Here is a 17,767-nt window from a genome sequence, read left to right on the forward strand (position 1 = left end):
CACATGTTGAACACAAATACCTGTACTTTCTACTTCTTACATGTTGAACTCAAATACCTGTACTTTCTACTTCTTACATGTTGAACCCAAATATCTGTACTTTCTACTTCTCACATGTTGAACTCAAATACCTGTACTTTCTACTTCTTACATGTTGAACACAAATACCTGTACTTTCTACTTCTTACATGTTGAACCCAAATATCTGTACTTTCTACTTCTCACATGTTGAACTCAAATACCTGTACTTTCTACTTCTCACATGTTTAACTCAAATACCTGTACTTTCTACTTCTTACATGTTGAACTCAAATACCTGTACTTTCTACTTCTTACATGTTGAACCCAAATATCTGTACTTTCTACTTCTCACATGTTGAACTCAAATACCTGTACTTTCTACTTCTTACATGTTGAACACAAATACCTGTACTTTCTACTTCTTACATGTTGAACCCAAATATCTGTACTTTCTACTTCTCACATGTTGAACTCAAATACCTGTACTTTCTACTTCTCACATGTTGAACTCAAATACCTGTACTTTCTACTTCTTACATGTTGAACTCAAATACCTGTACTTTCTACTTCTTACATGTTGAACCCAAATATCTGTACTTTCTACTTCTCACATGTTGAACTCAAATACCTGTACTTTCTACTTCTCACATGTTTAACTCAAATACCTGTACTTTCTACTTCTTACATGTTGAACTCAAATACCTGTACTTTCTACTTCTTACATGTTGAACTCAAATACCTGTACTTTCTACTTCTCACATGTTGAACACAAATACCTGTACTTTCTACTTCTTACATGTTGAACACAAATACCTGTACTTTCTACTTCTTACATGTTGAACACAAATACCTGTACTTTCTACTTCTCACATGTTGAACTCAAATACCTGTACTTTCTACTTCTTACATGTTGAACTCAAATACCTGTACTTTCTACTTCTCTCATTTCCCAAACAGCTGGTTCCTTTAGTCTGAATGTGTGTTTGGTGCGTGATCATTATTCTTCAGAGTCATTGCGTGCCTATTGGTTTGAACACGATCCGTGTATCCATCACTTCCTGGTCTTCTCTAAAGAAGAGGGACCAATGGAAACGTTGTCATGTTGCCGTTGGTCACCATGGAAACATTCATTAGCTAACAATGACATTATTGTTCTGTTAATATAAAGGGAGGTCAGGTACTCTTTAAAGCAGCTGCTAGCTATGGGTACTTTTTACTGAAGTACACTTCAAAGCCTCTTTACTTTCACTTCAGTATAGAAGTTTAGTCAGTACTTCTACTTTCACCAGAGTATTTTTAAACACGAGTATCTGTACTTCTACTTGAGTAAAGGGTGTGTGTATTTGCCATCTCAGTGGTTAACTAATGGAGCTGCAGTGGTTTGTGGGAGGCCGTGCATCTCGCTGCAGTGGCGTTTCACCGTAGTGGAAAAATAGAGCTGTCCTTTCCACTCTGCCGCTCCCAGTTCGTGAGGCCAGCGGAGATTCATTGGTGCTGTGATGACTCTACACACTCTGCCTCGCTGTGGCTCCTTTTAAATTGCTGCTGTTCACTTCTCTTAGCTCCGGGACAGAGACACGCAGGGGAACATCGTGCAGTGACACATGTCCACTCGTAGGAGACGGGGTTAACTGAATGTAAAACAAGCGGAAAAGACGGTGGGACGAAACGGTGAAATACAAGAGAACGCTTCTAGAAACCCTAATGAAGTTATTTTCAGGGCTAAGGCTTTATTCCACCACTTTTCCAAAAGGCAGATCTGCCCCAGGGAGGCACACATCTCATGGGCTTAATTAAACAGATGTTCTGTCTTGGTTACATCTGTCTGAGAGCCAATGATCTTTTTCTACAACACTCTAATCCGCCCTTTGAATTATCTTCAAGTAACGCACTGTATTTTCATTCGGGGAGGCTCAGGGATTATTGCCATAGCACATGTGGACTGGGCTGGAAATCCATTTAACACACTGGCCTCAGCGTTGTAAAATAAACTTGTAAAAAGAAGCTAAATGTCAGTAAGGTTGGAGACTTTGTGAGCACCCAGAGCAGGTCAGTCGTTACTCACCGAGCTCGACAGAATGCAACATCATTTCCTGCTTGAAATTAAATATCAGTCGTTTACTTTGGCTCGGCTAATGGAGGTAGATCCAAGTGAAGCTGAACTGTTCCAATTATGTTCCCACTTCAGAGGCGCATGTGTGGCTTCTGAGTGGAATAAGCCATAATCAATTAGTTTCGTTAAGTGGTGGCAATTGAGATGTTGTGTTTCATTTGTTCAACTTTTGAGCAGTTTCATTTGCTAAAAATGCACGTCTACAAAATTCTTCAAGTGGGTTCATTTGTTTAAAAAAAACTGCAGACTGAAATTGTGTCCCTTTTTTGTGAAAGCAAGACATTTTAAGTCAAATTACGGGGTTATTTAAGTTTTACTATTTTGTTTTAGGTGGATCTCTAACAGGCGTATCTTTTAGGAAACATATTAAGTAGTTAAGGAAAACTCAAAATACAGTTTCTAATTATCACCAGAGTAGTTATGACTAGTTTCTAATTATGACCAGAGCTTTCTCCAGAACGGATCATCATTTTTAGTCCAAGAAAACAATTGAAATCCAAACATAAAACGATCAGAAATAAAGTCAGCGGTCGATGCAGCAGCACACAGGCTCTGGTTATATTGCACTGCCTGTCTGAGCCACTTCCTCTCTGAGACAGGAGGATGCAGGACCGGCGTTCCACTTCCTGATTATATGAGGACTGAGGTTTCCTGTGTGGCTACATGTCTGATTCAGAGAAAGTTTAACATGTCTGCATGTCAACAAAGCAAACGGGAGAGCATAGGGTCACTTCAGGTCAGAATCAGAAACAGGTTTATTAGCCGGTAGGTTGACACGTAGGAGGAATTCGACTTGGTGTCAAATAAAAAAAAAAAAAAACGGTTGAGAAACCGGCTCGAGATCGCTCGAATTTGAAAATACACAACCGGAGAAAATCTGCCACTTCGTCACAGAGCCCCTCCTCCAACACACACGAACGCGCACATGACCAATGAGGGCACGAGATAAGTGTGTGCCCAGATGGAAGGCTGACAGGCAGGTAGGCCGTCCAGTTACTTTAGCCGGCTCAGATGATTGGTCGTGCTTTTTACAGCGCTACGGCTTCCACAGATGATGTTTTTTTTATGGATTTTTTGTCAAAGCATTAAGATATTCATTGCTATCGGGATGTTAAGATCATTCCATGGAATATAACAACAAGTGTATCTCGAGCCGGTTTCTCAAAATTACCTAATATTACAAAAAATACTAAATAATATATTAAAATATAGCAGTATTTACATAAAGTAACTAGAATGGAATAAAATATGGAATAACATTTGTCAGTACAAAAAAAAATTAATAGGAAAGGCGTGTGGTGCAGTGGGTTGTGCGTTGGTGTTCAGACCAGGGGGGTCACAGGTTCAAACCCCACTGCAGTCAGCATGTCGTTGTGTCCCTGAGACACTTCACCCCAAAGTGCTCCAGTGGGGATTGTCCTCAGTATTGAGTATGGAAGTCGCTTTGGAGAAAAGCGTCTTAAAAGCGTCTAACAAGTGACATTCTATGCAGATTCTATTCTACGATGTGGCTGAGGTGAAGTGAGCATAGTCTGGATACTATGCCCCTGACCTTTGCTCTCCTCAATAGTGTTTGCTTGTGATGTGGTTGATTAAGTAACACTTTAAATGCATAACTGCTTTTGCTAAGCATGCTTCAGCTCCTTTAAGCCGCCCTGACAGATCTGGCTGTGTCCACTGCCTGCCGTTTAACACTATTACCCAAACAACTCCCCGCCGCACAGCTCAAGGAGGAGCGCAGCTGCTGACCTCATCCTGCCTGCCCATCACGAGCGACCGCCTGTCTGTGTTTCCGTGCCATCTCTGCGGTCCTGATTGCATTTGAACCGCGTCAGGAGGAGGAACAAGTGGAGCATGTCTCTCTTTCTCCCTGATGTCCTATACAGTCTTGTTTCACTTCACAGCCGCTTAAGCTTCCAGGAAATCATCTCTGACGGGGGGAAACAACCTCCTGTGGGAGTGGGCGAGCCTCTGCTGGGGTCTGAGTGGGTGCCAATGCTGTGCTTCACGTGTCCTCGTGTGTTAGCGAGAGCCAAAACACGAAGCGTGGCATGCACACGGCCACACTGTGGTGTCATGGCGATGTAACCAAGGAGGGCCTCTGGACGCCAGACGCTCTCTGCAGCCTCGTATCACTGCCCAGGGTTTCTGGACTCTGATGTGATTCTGTGCAAGTGGGCTTCAGCTGGCTGGCAGGCAGGCGTGTACAGCCGGACCAGGAAAAAGCCCAAGTGGGAATTTCCATCATTCCAAAATGTTAATCTGAGCCGGTGTTGGCACATGCAAAACACAGCAAATACACAAGAACTCAGCAGCTGCAGCCAGGGACGAGCCGCACCACAACTCGCCCTCACACCTCGCTGACATGTCAATCAATTGTGTAAAAGAAAAGAAAGGAAAGGTTTTCCCGGTGAATTAAACACGCAGCGATTACATGTTGCACAGAAAGGATGGCACAGGGTCACACACCTCATCTCGTTTGAAACCAAGTCCTTCACAGTGCAGTCATGGCCGTATCTACCATTGAGGTCACCGAGGTCCGGACCTCGGTAATATTTGTCGAGCTGTGTATACAACAAAACTTGTGAAATAATTGCACTAAACGGGGTTCTTTGTAGTACTTCCATTTACTGAGGATGGGGGGCGCTGCATAACTACGTAGCCTAACTACGTAGCCTCGATTTAAGCAAACAGAAGAAGACGACATGTATCAACAAACCACCGCACCGCAGCCCGGACTTGAACCGGAGCGGCGGAGGAGTGACGAGGTATCTAGAGACCTGAGTCCAGCGGGCTGCTTGTGCTTCTGCTCATCAGGACATCTTATGACCAGCAGATCCTGTGTGAACGCTCTACGTTAGTCAGTGGACGTCCGACAACATGCACACTAACTGATATTGCAGGCTATACTTTAGTTTTAATTGCGTGAATAAACTAGCTAGAGAGCTGCATTTAATTACGTTCATCCAATGTCAGAAGGATTACCTTTTAACAAACGTTGTAATGCTTTTCTTTCATTTCAATTTGAGTAAAACATTGAAGATATAACATTGTATTGTTTTCTTTTTACACTGACTCAGATATAATGAAAAGACTACGTCAGTCGAAGCTCAGCTTTGGTAAGAGAGAGACAGGACAGAGAGAGAGAAAGAGAGAGAAAGAAAGTGATGGAAGTCAGGGAGGAACTGCAGGTACAGTCGGACAGAAGAATGTAGGCTTAATAACCCCATTTATCTATCTATCTATCTATCTATAACAATAGTCTTCATTTACAATAGGCATACTTTTAAAACAACATACATCTATTGCAGTTATGATTTCATAATAAAACACAATTTGCTTACATCTTTGTTCTCTTTTGAGAATCAAACAAAACAGATTTAAAAAAAAAAAATGCAAACAAACAAGTGAAATGAACTAAATGGCTGAATTGCTTTTAATTCACTGGCAGGAGCGACAAGTGAGGAGGAGACAAGTGAGGAGGAGACAAGTGAGGAGGAGCAGAAGGTGAACAACAGGGAGAGATTGAACAAAGAGAAAGAGTAGAGGACAGAGAGAGTAATGAAGATGGAAGAGAGGGTGCAGGTCCTTCTGCATGTCCAGATCATTAATAGTAACAGTCAACTGATTAATGTATTACACTTTCAAAAATAATTTATACTGCAGCCCACTGAGATGGTTTGAAATCAATATATTATCCCCACAGGACTTAAAAAGCACCTAACTAGATCATGAAAATCCCAAAAATCGCGGGGGTATCCCCCGAACCCCCCTGACATGTTTGGACCTCGGTATTTAGGAAATCCTGGATACGGCCCTGAGTGCAGTAATTTCATTTCAAACCTTTATTTACACAGATACATCCCATTGAGGTCATTGATCAAGGGAGACCTGCTCAAGTAGAAGTAGTTCCACATGAAACATAAAAACATAAATAGAACAACAAAAGGACTTCATACAGCAGTGTCAAATGTATTCAAATGTAACATCTGGTATTCAGGCAGATTTTGCCGCCGGTGAATAAAGCATTTCTGCTGCTGCATGCCTGGTTGTGGGGGGGGGGGGGGGGGGGGGGTACTGCTGCTCGAGGTGTAATAATGTGCAGAAGACACTTCCAGGGCAATTTAACAACCGCTGGGACTGGAAACACGAGACGTTATTTACGCGCCGCCCACGTGTTTGTTTGTTTGTTTCTAAAGACTCGTGCGATTCTGTTCGACACGGCTCCATCTGTTACTTTCAATTAACGTGGAATTGTTGAGGCGCCGTGAAGCGGCGTTAGGAAACTAATTCTCTTGGGACAGCCCTATTAAAAAGGAAATGTAATGTGTCGTATGAACAGTACTTTGTATTGACCTAATATTGAGCAAATGTATCATCCACGTGAGGAATAAACAACAGCTGTTTTGAAGCGGTTTTCACTTTTGGAAGTCAAGTCTGTAAGAGTAGAAGTTAAGTGTGATCATAAAGAACCACTGACACTGAAACACACCTCAGTTATACATTCATTAACAGATACATCATGTTGATTGTTCCAGTACGGCATCGTGCATCCCTCCAACCATTTGTGAAGAGACACTGACACCAAGTGGTCCTCCAGAGACACACACTCCAAGGAGCCGTGGTGAGAACTTACTTTCCTTTTTATTCTAACACTTTAAAGTTGAGAAAAAACCCCTTTTTACTTGATATCTTGGACACAACAGTATAGATATGAAACTTAGATAAACAAATCTATTTAAACAACACCAAATGCAAATGTGAGACACACACACACGCGCACGCACGCACACACAATCTCCGCAAGGCTTTCAACACTTAAAGTAAACTAACCTACCAGCCCAAATGTTTCGGCTTCAAATCATGTGATTATTTTGCTGTAAAACAACTATTGATGATGAATGTAAATACAGTTTAAAACAGGCACATTTGCGTCGAGCAGACTAGGAAGTCTTACATGTACAGTATGCGAAGAAGAAGAAGCCTGATAAATCTGTGAAAGTAAGGCATTGTGCAACTCTGACAAAGCGATGTCAATCACTATGTCGTGCATTGGCAGCTGTGTATAACACCATTATACCTGCAGTCGTGCATCCTCCTTCTTCCTGCGGATATCAAAGCTAGAAAAGATGGATGACACATCTTTCTACATAGACACCGTTTCACAAGCATATCATTAAAAGTGGGTTGTTTTCCAATGTTAGAAATGGTAATGCAGAATAGTCCACAACCATTTAATTAAACACTTGGTTTGGCTCTATACTTCAGCATTTTAAAATGGGACAATACCACGTATTTTACACAGCTACGATTCTACATGTAATTACTATTCAAATAAACCTGGGAGTTATTTATTCTGCAAATGTAAATCTCTAATATTAACAGATGACCGGAGTAGATCAGGCTCCTCCTCACTTGAACTGAAGTGTAGTCACAGCTAACCAAAGTGATACAGAGTTATGCTGTTGTACTGCATCGTGAACGGTCCTGGTCTTGAGACCACTTTCTAAAGGTCTTGGAATCGACTGCATTATACTCGGTTTTGTCTCGGTCCATTAGGACTCGAGATGTTATGTCAAGACCACGGCTGTGGCTGGGGATGTGATTGGATTTCTTCACTGACTTTTAAGCACTCACGAGACTCCAAATATTTCTGTGTGTGTGTGTGTGTGTGTGTGTGTGTGTGTGTGTGTGTGTGTGTGTGTGTGTGTGTGTGTGTGTGTGTGTGTGTGTGTGTGTGTGTGTGTGTGTGTGTGTGTGTGTGTGTGTGTGTGTGTGTGTGTGTGTGTGAGTGTCTACAGAGGTGGTTTCACACTGGTTGCGGTGTTGATTCGGTCTCAGTCTTTTCTTTGTCTTGGTACACATCGGTCTCGGTCATGACTTGGTCTCGGTTAAGGTGGTCTTGACTCAGGGCCGGCCCTCGGCATAGGCAGTATAGGCGAATGCTAAGGGCGCATCAACCCATAGGGGGGCCCACAAATTGGGGATAAAAAAAAAAAGTTAGAAATGAAAAAAATATTTGTTCCTAAATTTCATAACACCATTTCCCGATTTGGGATCAACAAAGTACATCTTATTATCTTATACTAACAGAACTACGCCTATATTGCGTACAGCGCCCATAAACTATGGCACCCCCCCCCAAAAAATTAAGTTGAACTGCCCCAGCCCAGTAAAAACCAGAGGTTTATGTGAAATTGTTATTGTTTTTTTAAATAATGGTAGTGTGCAATTATAGGTTTCTAATTTTATATTTGTGTTCATTTAAAATAAATCAAACTCCCAAAAAACTTACACAGCTTCTGTGTGCTTTTATTAACATTGGAATTGGGGGGGAGAGCTTTAGAGAGCTCTCTCCTGAAAGACTGAGAGGCTCTGATAACCTCAGCTCAGTGAGGCAAAGGCACACCTTTATATGATCATTATAGTTATAAAAAAATTAGAGAATAGGTGAAAAACAGGTATAAAATAATATATGACAGTATAAAAAAGTTGTTATTAATAAACAAGAATACAGTTTGAAAGGAGAGTGATTTGTAAAGTATCCATAAAGAAAAAGAAAATCTACTTAAAGTTCTGTTTCATATGGGTGTTGAGAGATGTATCCATAGAGCTCCTAATGTTGCTCTCAAAGTGCACCAGATTGATGCTTTTAACTCCAATATTAAACAAAAAACAAAAAAAAAAAATCTTCCCGGGGGTGCATGCCCCCGGACCCCCCTAGAGGAGGTTAGGTCCCCCCCCACTTAAATCACGTTCAAATGGATAGGAAACTAAATACAGTTGCACATATCTGGTGTCCATATCTTTCTGTGTTGGTGGTCATGCCACAACCATGCATGCGCGAGTCATAGTAAGTGTAAGTGTCTGCATTTGGGGTGGAGGGGGCGCCAGCTAAAATCTTGCCTAGGGCAGCAAATTGGTCAGGGCCGGCCCTGTCTTGACTACAACACTACTGTTGGGACTAAGAGGAAATGATGAGAACGGAAACTGCCTACGCATCTTACAGACAGTATGAGATGTGTTTCCCCTCCGTTTCCAGAAGTGTCCGTAATATGAAGTGTTCCTGAGGCAAGTGATGTCGAGTGTAATGACGTGTAGGTGGCAAAATGCAAAGGAGGAAACCAGAACATACTGTGAGGCAGGGTCAGCAGGGGGCAGCATCTACTCATCCTGTGAATCAGTAACCCTCGCACTGCTGCTGCTGCTTTATGAGACCTCCACAGTATGTAATGCTCAGCAGTCTGTCAGTTGTTGCCTGATGAGGGCAGAACTACGGTGGCCCCTAAGCACCATATTCCCAATTAGTAAAACACATGGACAGAATAGAAGCAACGCAAGAAGCTCACAGCAGGGCTAAGAAGTGACGCACGCAGCTTGGACACGCTTCATGGGTCGTGGCTTTCAGCATTTTGCTTATTAGAATATCTAAAGCAGGGGTGCCATAACCATTCCTCACAAGTTAAGTTATAATATAAGTTAGCAAAACAAAAATAAGTGCCTACATCACAGCTGAGGGTTTCATGTATTGCGTTACGTACAGCTCATCCCTTCAAACCGAAGCCTCAGATTGATTATAATAAGGGGAAATGTGAAAGGTCTATTTCAAGCTTGTTATGCAAATAAGTCAGTGCGCTTTTTATTCTATAATCAACTAAGATTTTTAGAAAATGTTTTCAACTTGAATTGACTGAATGTATTTGAAACGTGCGCTGATTAACACTGTGCAATATATTTGTACATATATATTGAAGAAGTAAAATATAAGACAAGCACAAGTCTCATGTGGCGGCCATACTCCATTATACTTTTTGAATTTGCCAAAGTCCGATTCCAAATGGACCACGTTTGGCCCCCGGCCGTAGTTTGGACACCGCTGACCTAAATTCAAGATGCAAGGCTTTTATTGTCACGTGTACATAGCTACAGTTATGACAATGAGCATCTGAGGTCTCAGGCTCCTCCCACAGTGCAACACAATACAACAGATAATAGTGCAAGTAAATAGAATATAGTAGAAATAGTGCAGAATATTCTATATACAAGTCATTGGAATATTGATATGCAAGTTGCGAACAGATTAATGTTATGGATGTTCTTACAAAGTCTTCTGGCCCGTGGGATGGACCTGTCCCTTAGTCTGGCATCACAGTGATGTTAGCATGAACTGAAAACAGTTGTGTTTTGAGCTTCCTATGAGTCTTAAAATCACGTACTTCGATACTATGATATCTGTGATGTCTAATACAAACGTGTTTGCAGTGCAGCTCTGGGCTACTGCCGAACGTCCCTCACCGACCGGCAGACTGCTGAGCGGGTTGCCTTCAGGCGCCGTCTGAAATATTGTTGAAATATTATATTCTTCCCTTCAGCAGTCTGACAATGAACCCCACCCCACGCGGTCCCATCCTGCCTAGTTGTCTTTATTTATTGTGTCCATACTTCTGATAGTTGTGTAACTGACTGTTTTGCACTCTGGTTAGACCCTCCTTACATGTCGTTACACTGCGCTTGCATTTTTGTAATGACAATAAAGTAATCTAATTGCATCCAGACTCGGTAGGTACATCTGGATTTCCTGTGACGACGGCAGACGTGCTGAGGCGTCGCATTCAGGCTGAAGGGAGCCTGGAAAGCAGCAGAAGAAGAAGATCTGTTCGGCTCCGAGTCCCCAGTAAGACACTGGATCTCTGATTGTGCAATCTGCCAGTCGGAGCTGAGGGGCCGCACTTGAACGCAGCACGTGGGCATCAAACACATGTCGTTGCATGCGGACGTCCTCCATCTCCGCTCCTCACTATAAAAAAACGATCTCATTATGTGCACAATTGATCAAAGGGACCATTTCCACTCAGTCTTCATTACTGGCTGATTAAAAGACCCCTTTAAAACCAGTGAGAGTGCTCTGTAGCTACATCCGGGGAGATGAGCATGCTGGCAGCGTATAGGAGGGTAACATAGAAACAGCTTCTTATTTCACATTCAAGGGGCCAATTACTTTTCCTCGTTTCAAATATGGAGGTACATCGCCGTTATTAATGTGGATATGTCAGCTGACGGGTTGTGCTCGAGGGACAATGGTCTCACTCGGCTTTGAAACATAATGTAGGACTTGTTCAAAAGGGGCCCAGTTATGCAGATGTTCAAGTTCACATCTGTTGAACACGCACATGAAGGGAAGGGAAGCCCCCACCAGATTAATAACAGGGCCTCTTTAATCTCTCTGGGGCAGAATGCAGAATATACCGTTTGATTCACGGATGTCTGACCATTTCTGGCTGAAGTGCAGTAAATAAAAAAAACACATTCAGTAGCAAAACAACGAGTGTATAAGAAACATACCAGTTGTGTTTACTTGGATGTCTTTGGATGTACACAATCCTCTTTATGCAGATCTAAACAAACGAATGAAGTTTCCTTTTGTGGAGCGCTTTAGAGTGTTGATATTACCTGGTGTGGGGGGGCATAGTACCGTGTCTCAGTGAGAGGAATCAAAAGCAAGAGACAAGTTAAAAACTGCTGCTATTTTGACCTGATCTGTCGTTGGTTTAATTTAGAAAAGTGTTCATTAGTCTTGTGTGCATTTATTTAAGTGTCTTTCAGTCTCTGTGAGAGTCTTGAAGTCTTGGAAGGTTTTTTTGTTGCGAGTGATTTAATGTGTTTGACTTTGTTTGCCTGGTTCCACAAAGGATTTTTGATTTCAACCGATGTTCTGCATGTGGGTCCCGCGCCCCGCGCCCTCCAGCCGTGACAGAGTTAGAGTGCAGGAAAGTTAAGCAGGGGTGTCCCACAAACTAAACCTGTGCTTGTGTGCCCACTTTTCAAATACATTCAATCAATTAAAGTTTAAAACTATTTCTAACAATTCTAAGTTGATAAGAAAAGGGCGGTGGTGGTGGCGAAGTCGATAGGGACTTGGCTTGGTCACCAGTTCAAGTCCCGGCAAGACCAAGTGCTACCGAGGTGTCCCTGAGCAAGGCACCGTTCCCCACACTGCTCCCCGGGCGCCGTTCAAAATGGCAGCACACTGCTCCGAACACTAGGATGGGTCAAATGCAGAGAAACCGTTTCCCCACGAGGGGTTTTTAAAAGTCCATCTTAAAAAGCCCAATAACCTATTTGTAAAACAAGCTTGAAAACCACCCGTCATATTTCCCCTGATTATAATCACTCTGAAGCTTCTGCTTTACGGACTGAGCTGCTGACAGAATACATGCACCCTCTGGAGGCTGTGGCCTTTCTTAAAGCATCCTTTACCTACAATCCATTGCTTTAGCTAACTTCTAGCTTAACTGATAAGTCAATACACCTCTAGTGAGCGGCCCAATCCTTTGTATTTGTTTTGTATGTGGCCCTCGGAGAAAAAGGTTTGGGGTATATTTAGAGCATGCTTCAGGAGGTGCATGTGTTCCTGTGTGAGGGCGGAGGAGCTGCAGCAGTTCACGCTGAGCCGGGGGTCAGGTCAGAGGTCATTCATCGGCCCCCACACAGCCTGCAAGGCCTTTCCATCATCCATCATCCACGCAGGCAGCGCTACAGGAAGCTGTGGAGCGAGGAGGACGAGGAGGACGAAGGCACGGCCTCACTCCTACTTTAAGAGCCTCGGGTCTGTGTGGACCCGCTGCAGCTGCTCATGGCTAAAGTGGAGCTATGAATATCTTATCAGAACACACAGGTTTCAAAGTGAAGTCTCTCAACGGAGGGCCACGCCCGCAACATTCACCTGTTAGAGGAACTAAAGGCATGTGGAGGAGGGTATGCTTCAGGTTTTACACATGGACCCAAACCCTGAAGCCCATCCTCCCACACCGCAGCCAGACGGCACGTATACTGTCAAATAAAAGCCAGTTGTGTTGCTGTTGAGTAAAGCAAACAAGGACGCATCAGCGTTCACAAAAGTGCTCGATAAGATTTCTAAAATGATGAACTAAGTATAATTTGATTTGAAAGGCATCAAATGCTAATGGTTGTAAAGAAACATAAATGACTGTGCACCCTTTATCTGATGGAATGCATCTGTTTTCTTTCAGCGTCCTCTCATTCACACACACGGCGACACCCTGCCCTTTCCTCCAAACACAGGCACAACGCTGTAATCAATACGGCTGATGGTGATTACACTTGAGAAAAGGAATGCTTCCATTGGCATTAACTTAATGAAGCAGCGACGTGTTCGCAAGTACCACCAACTGGACCCACGCTACGTCTTTGTCTTCGCTACACTCGTCTCTGTAAAGCAGAAAAGTGCATCTTCAACCCGACTAATACAAGGGTTTAAAGGGGCCCTACTATGCCGATAGGGATTTGAACCTTTGCAGACCATTGACATGCACACACAACTATATCAAAACACACTACAGTATGACAATACGACACCCTCTGTCCTTAGACCCTCTGTCCTTAGACCCTCTGTCCTCAGACCCTCTGTCCTTAGACCCTCTGTCCTCAGACCCTCTGTCCTTAGACCCTCTGTCCTCAGACCCTCTGTCCTTAGACCCTCTGTCCTTAGACCCTCTGTCCTTAGACCCTCTGTCCTTAGACCCTCTGTCCTTAGACCCTCACATCGTAGGAAAAACTTCCGGAGAAAACCCACAGTTTAAAGGGAACATGGGAGAAACCTCAGGGAGAGCAACAGAGGAGGGATCCCTCTCCCAGGACGGACAGACGTGCAATAGATGCCGTGTGTAAATTGAAAAGATAATACGTTTGCAACATAGGTAGTCCAAATGTTTGGAAATGCATGTGTGTATAATAGGAAGATGAATCCACGAGGATATCCATCCAGGACCGCAGGACCATCCATGACTCCGGATCCCGGCGTATATAGACACCAAAAAGAAAGAAATGTGGGGAAGCTGGGTTAATCGGAACATGAGAGTACACAGGTATAGACAGAGAGAAGGAAGAAGTAAGATGTCCCCTGACAAACTAAGCCTATATCAGCATAACTAGGAGCTGAATCTAATCAGCCCTAACTATAAGCTTTATCAAAAAGGAAGGTCTTAAGCGCACTCTTAAAAACGGATAGGGTGTCTGCCGCCCGAACACAAGCTGGAAGCTGATTCCACAAATGTGGAGCTTGATAAGAAAAGGCTCTGGCTCCCATTGTACTTTTAGAGACTCGAGATACGTTTACATCTTTAAATAGATAACTTGTTTATTCAAAGGAAATCTGTGATGAAGGTTATATGTTCTTAATGCAGAAATAGTTTCAGTATGAATCACTTCAGCAATATAATGTTGGCCAACTTAGTGCCTTGACTGTGGACCTGACTGACACTGTATATGCTCACTTTCCTTTTTTAAATGAATGCAAAAGGTAGTTAATGATATCAGAGATGTGAAGGACGACAGCACTAACGCCGAGTGCCAAGATGACATAATGAATGCAAAGACGTGAACTGAATATATTAACATACTGGTTGTTGACTCAAAGCACTCAGTTTGTGCCCTGGTTTAACGGCACGTCCACACAGCAGCTTTTCAAACATCTTGAAAATCTTGGAGCTGGGCGTGTCTGAGAGCTTGGGGATTTTTTTGCGAGCAACGCGACCAACAACCAATCACATGAATCTCCCGCCCCCGACATACAAAGCAAAAAACCCCGGGGATTTTATATATATATATATATTGGTGCTGTCAAAATTATCGCGTTAACGGCAGTAATTAATTGTTTTAATTAATTGCGTTAAAATATTGAACGCATTTAACGCATATGCAGAATGGCCCGCCCCATACGTGCCACCAGTGGCAGCGCCAGGGTATGGCTGGGGTAGGCTACACCCATACCAAGAAATGGCTTAGCCCCACCATGAGACATGATGTTAAAGTAAGCAAAATAAAGTCTGCCAACTCGCGCGGAGTAAATTGCACAGCCAGCAGTTAGTAAGATTGATTTCAGTAGCCACGGTTTCGAAAACTTTTGTCACGTAGTGATCGTCTTCTCAATAGAACATCTTTGATAATGTCTTCTGGCCAATCAGAATCAAGATAACGGCGTGGTGTTGTTGCAGGAAGTCCCGACGGAGAATACTTTTGCTGTAGTACAGGGGTGTCACTACCCGATCCGTCCCCCTGCCCGATCGGTTCTGCGCATGTGCGAGATGGTCCGGAAGTGCGGACGGCAACCCAAGATGGACACTTGACACAGTGGCTTTTAGCAAAGCTCAGAAAGAAAAACCGAGAGAGATGAGTTATTGTTATTACAACGTGACTTGACTATTATTTAACAACTCTTTTTATTGGGTTCTTTTATTTGGGGTTAAGTACATTGTCAGAATAAGTGAGAAATAGATTTAACTTCTGTTAGACAGCTATCATGCTGAATACATATTTACTGTGAATGTATGCAAAAATGTATGGCATATGGCTGTCTAACAGAAGTGGTCACGAAGTACTCCACTAGCCGCCCCCCCCCCTCCCTCTGTCGACTTTCCTGAAGTACTCCCCGTTGATAGAAATCAACACGTAATGAATTAAGACCCCACGGTTTGATGATTGATAGGTGTGTCGGTTGTCTTTCATTTTGACAAGCAGAATTTTTTATAAATGGATATATCCGCCTTCTTTCATTTATCTTTCCATTCCCACAACAATATACATAAATAAATGGCATATTTTGGACATAGTTCGAATGGTGATTAATCTGATTAATTCATTTTTAAGCTGTGATTAATCTGATTAAAAATTGTAATCGTTTGACAGCCCTAATATATATATATATATATATATGTTTATATATATATAAACAAACTCCCCAAACAGGCGAAAACCTACCAGTTCCACCCACTGCCTCTGCCACCTCCCTCCATGCCTGGTTCCTCCGGTTTGTATCCCATTAATAGTTCTGGTCCTAAAGAACCGGGTGATTTGCTACCGTAACTTCTCGTTTGGAATATGAGGAAATGAACTGCGGTCTGGTTCTCCCTGCTTACACGCGGTTTGATTGGCTAGCGCTTCTACTGTCAGATTTGCATAAACGTGTTTGATTGTCTGACGCTTCCAGCTCAGCTTCAAAAGTTGAACATTGCTCAACTTTGGAATCCTGAAAATCCTGGAAATCTTCGCTTCGCTCCCCCACAATGCAGTTCGGCGAAAAGCGAGGCAAAGTGACGTCATCCCCATTCAAAGTCAACGGGCAGAGAAGCGGTGGAAGATGTGTTTAAAGCTGCTGTGTGGACGTACCGTAACAGTATACCATTAACAGTGATATAAAGACTGAATGTGGTTTGATTAGTGTCTGGTTTATCTGTTTCTATGACTGCTATTATTACACATGAATGTCTTAAAGAGTGTTCTATGTGTGTTCTATGGGTTTGTGTGTAAATGGTATTCAAAAGCTAAAATACCTGTGGTTTCAGACAGAGGGTGAACAGAGGTAGGAACGTTAAAGTTAGCTAAAAGAGGAACCATTACAAATGTCCAAAGACGACAAACGGGATTGACCAATCACCCGTCAGCAGTCACGAACGAGTCAGATTCATTTGTCACGCTTTGATAACATCGCCGTAGTAACGGTACGTCCACACGGCAGCGTGCGTTGAAGCTTGCCGGTGGGCGTGTCTGGCGTGCGACCGACAACCAATCACATTCATCTCCCGCCCCGGACACACAAGCACGCGGTTTGATTGGATAGAGCTTGGACTGGGATATGATTTGATTGGCTGGCGCTTGAATGCGAAGCCTCTGTGGACGTACCGTAATGCAACAGGTTGCTTCGTTTAGGTAGCTCATAAATGTGTGTGTGTGATTTCTGATTGTGTAGATGTGTGTGGTGTGCATGTGTGCCTACTGGAGGAAAACCACTGACCCTCTGATCTGAGGGAGGTGCACACCATATCACACTTCCCTTTCTGTGTCTCTCTTCATCTTCCCATCCCCAGAGAAAGGTGTGTGATGACTTTGGCGACACCTGACCAGAGAATGCCCGACACACACACACACACACACACACTAATGTCTAGAAACTGTGAGCATCCTCGGGCTGTAACTCAGACCGACCATTTGTGTTTCCTCTGTAGAGATGAAACGCCGTCAGAATGAAGATGTGTTAACGCCTTCTGAGTTAAAACACACTGCACACACACACACACACACACACACACACACACACACACACACACACACACACACACACACACACACACACACACACACACACACCACACACACACACACACACACACACACACACACACACACACACACACACACACCACACACACACACACACACACACACACACACACACACACACACACACACACACACACACACACACACACACACACCTTCTTCCAGTGACCAGGGAGAGAACAAGCTGTCAGCTCCTGCCAGGGATGTCAGACGGAGGGCAGGAGGAGCCCTAAGGAGACATGAAGAAGAGAGGACACATGTTGATGTAGAAGAGACATGAAGAAGAGGGGACACATGTTGATGTGGAAGAGACATGAAGAAGAGGGGACACATGTTGATGTAGAAGAGACATGAAGAAGAGGGGACACATGTTGATGTAGAAGAGACATGGAGAAGAGGGGACACATGTTGATGTAGAAGAGACATGGAGAAGAGGGGACACATGTTGATGTAGAAGAGACATGAAGAAGAGGGGACACATGTTGATGTGGAAGAGAC

Source organism: Pseudochaenichthys georgianus, chromosome 9 (genome assembly GCF_902827115.2).
Source record: "Pseudochaenichthys georgianus chromosome 9, fPseGeo1.2, whole genome shotgun sequence".
NCBI classification, from domain to species: Eukaryota; Metazoa; Chordata; class Actinopteri; order Perciformes; family Channichthyidae; genus Pseudochaenichthys; species Pseudochaenichthys georgianus.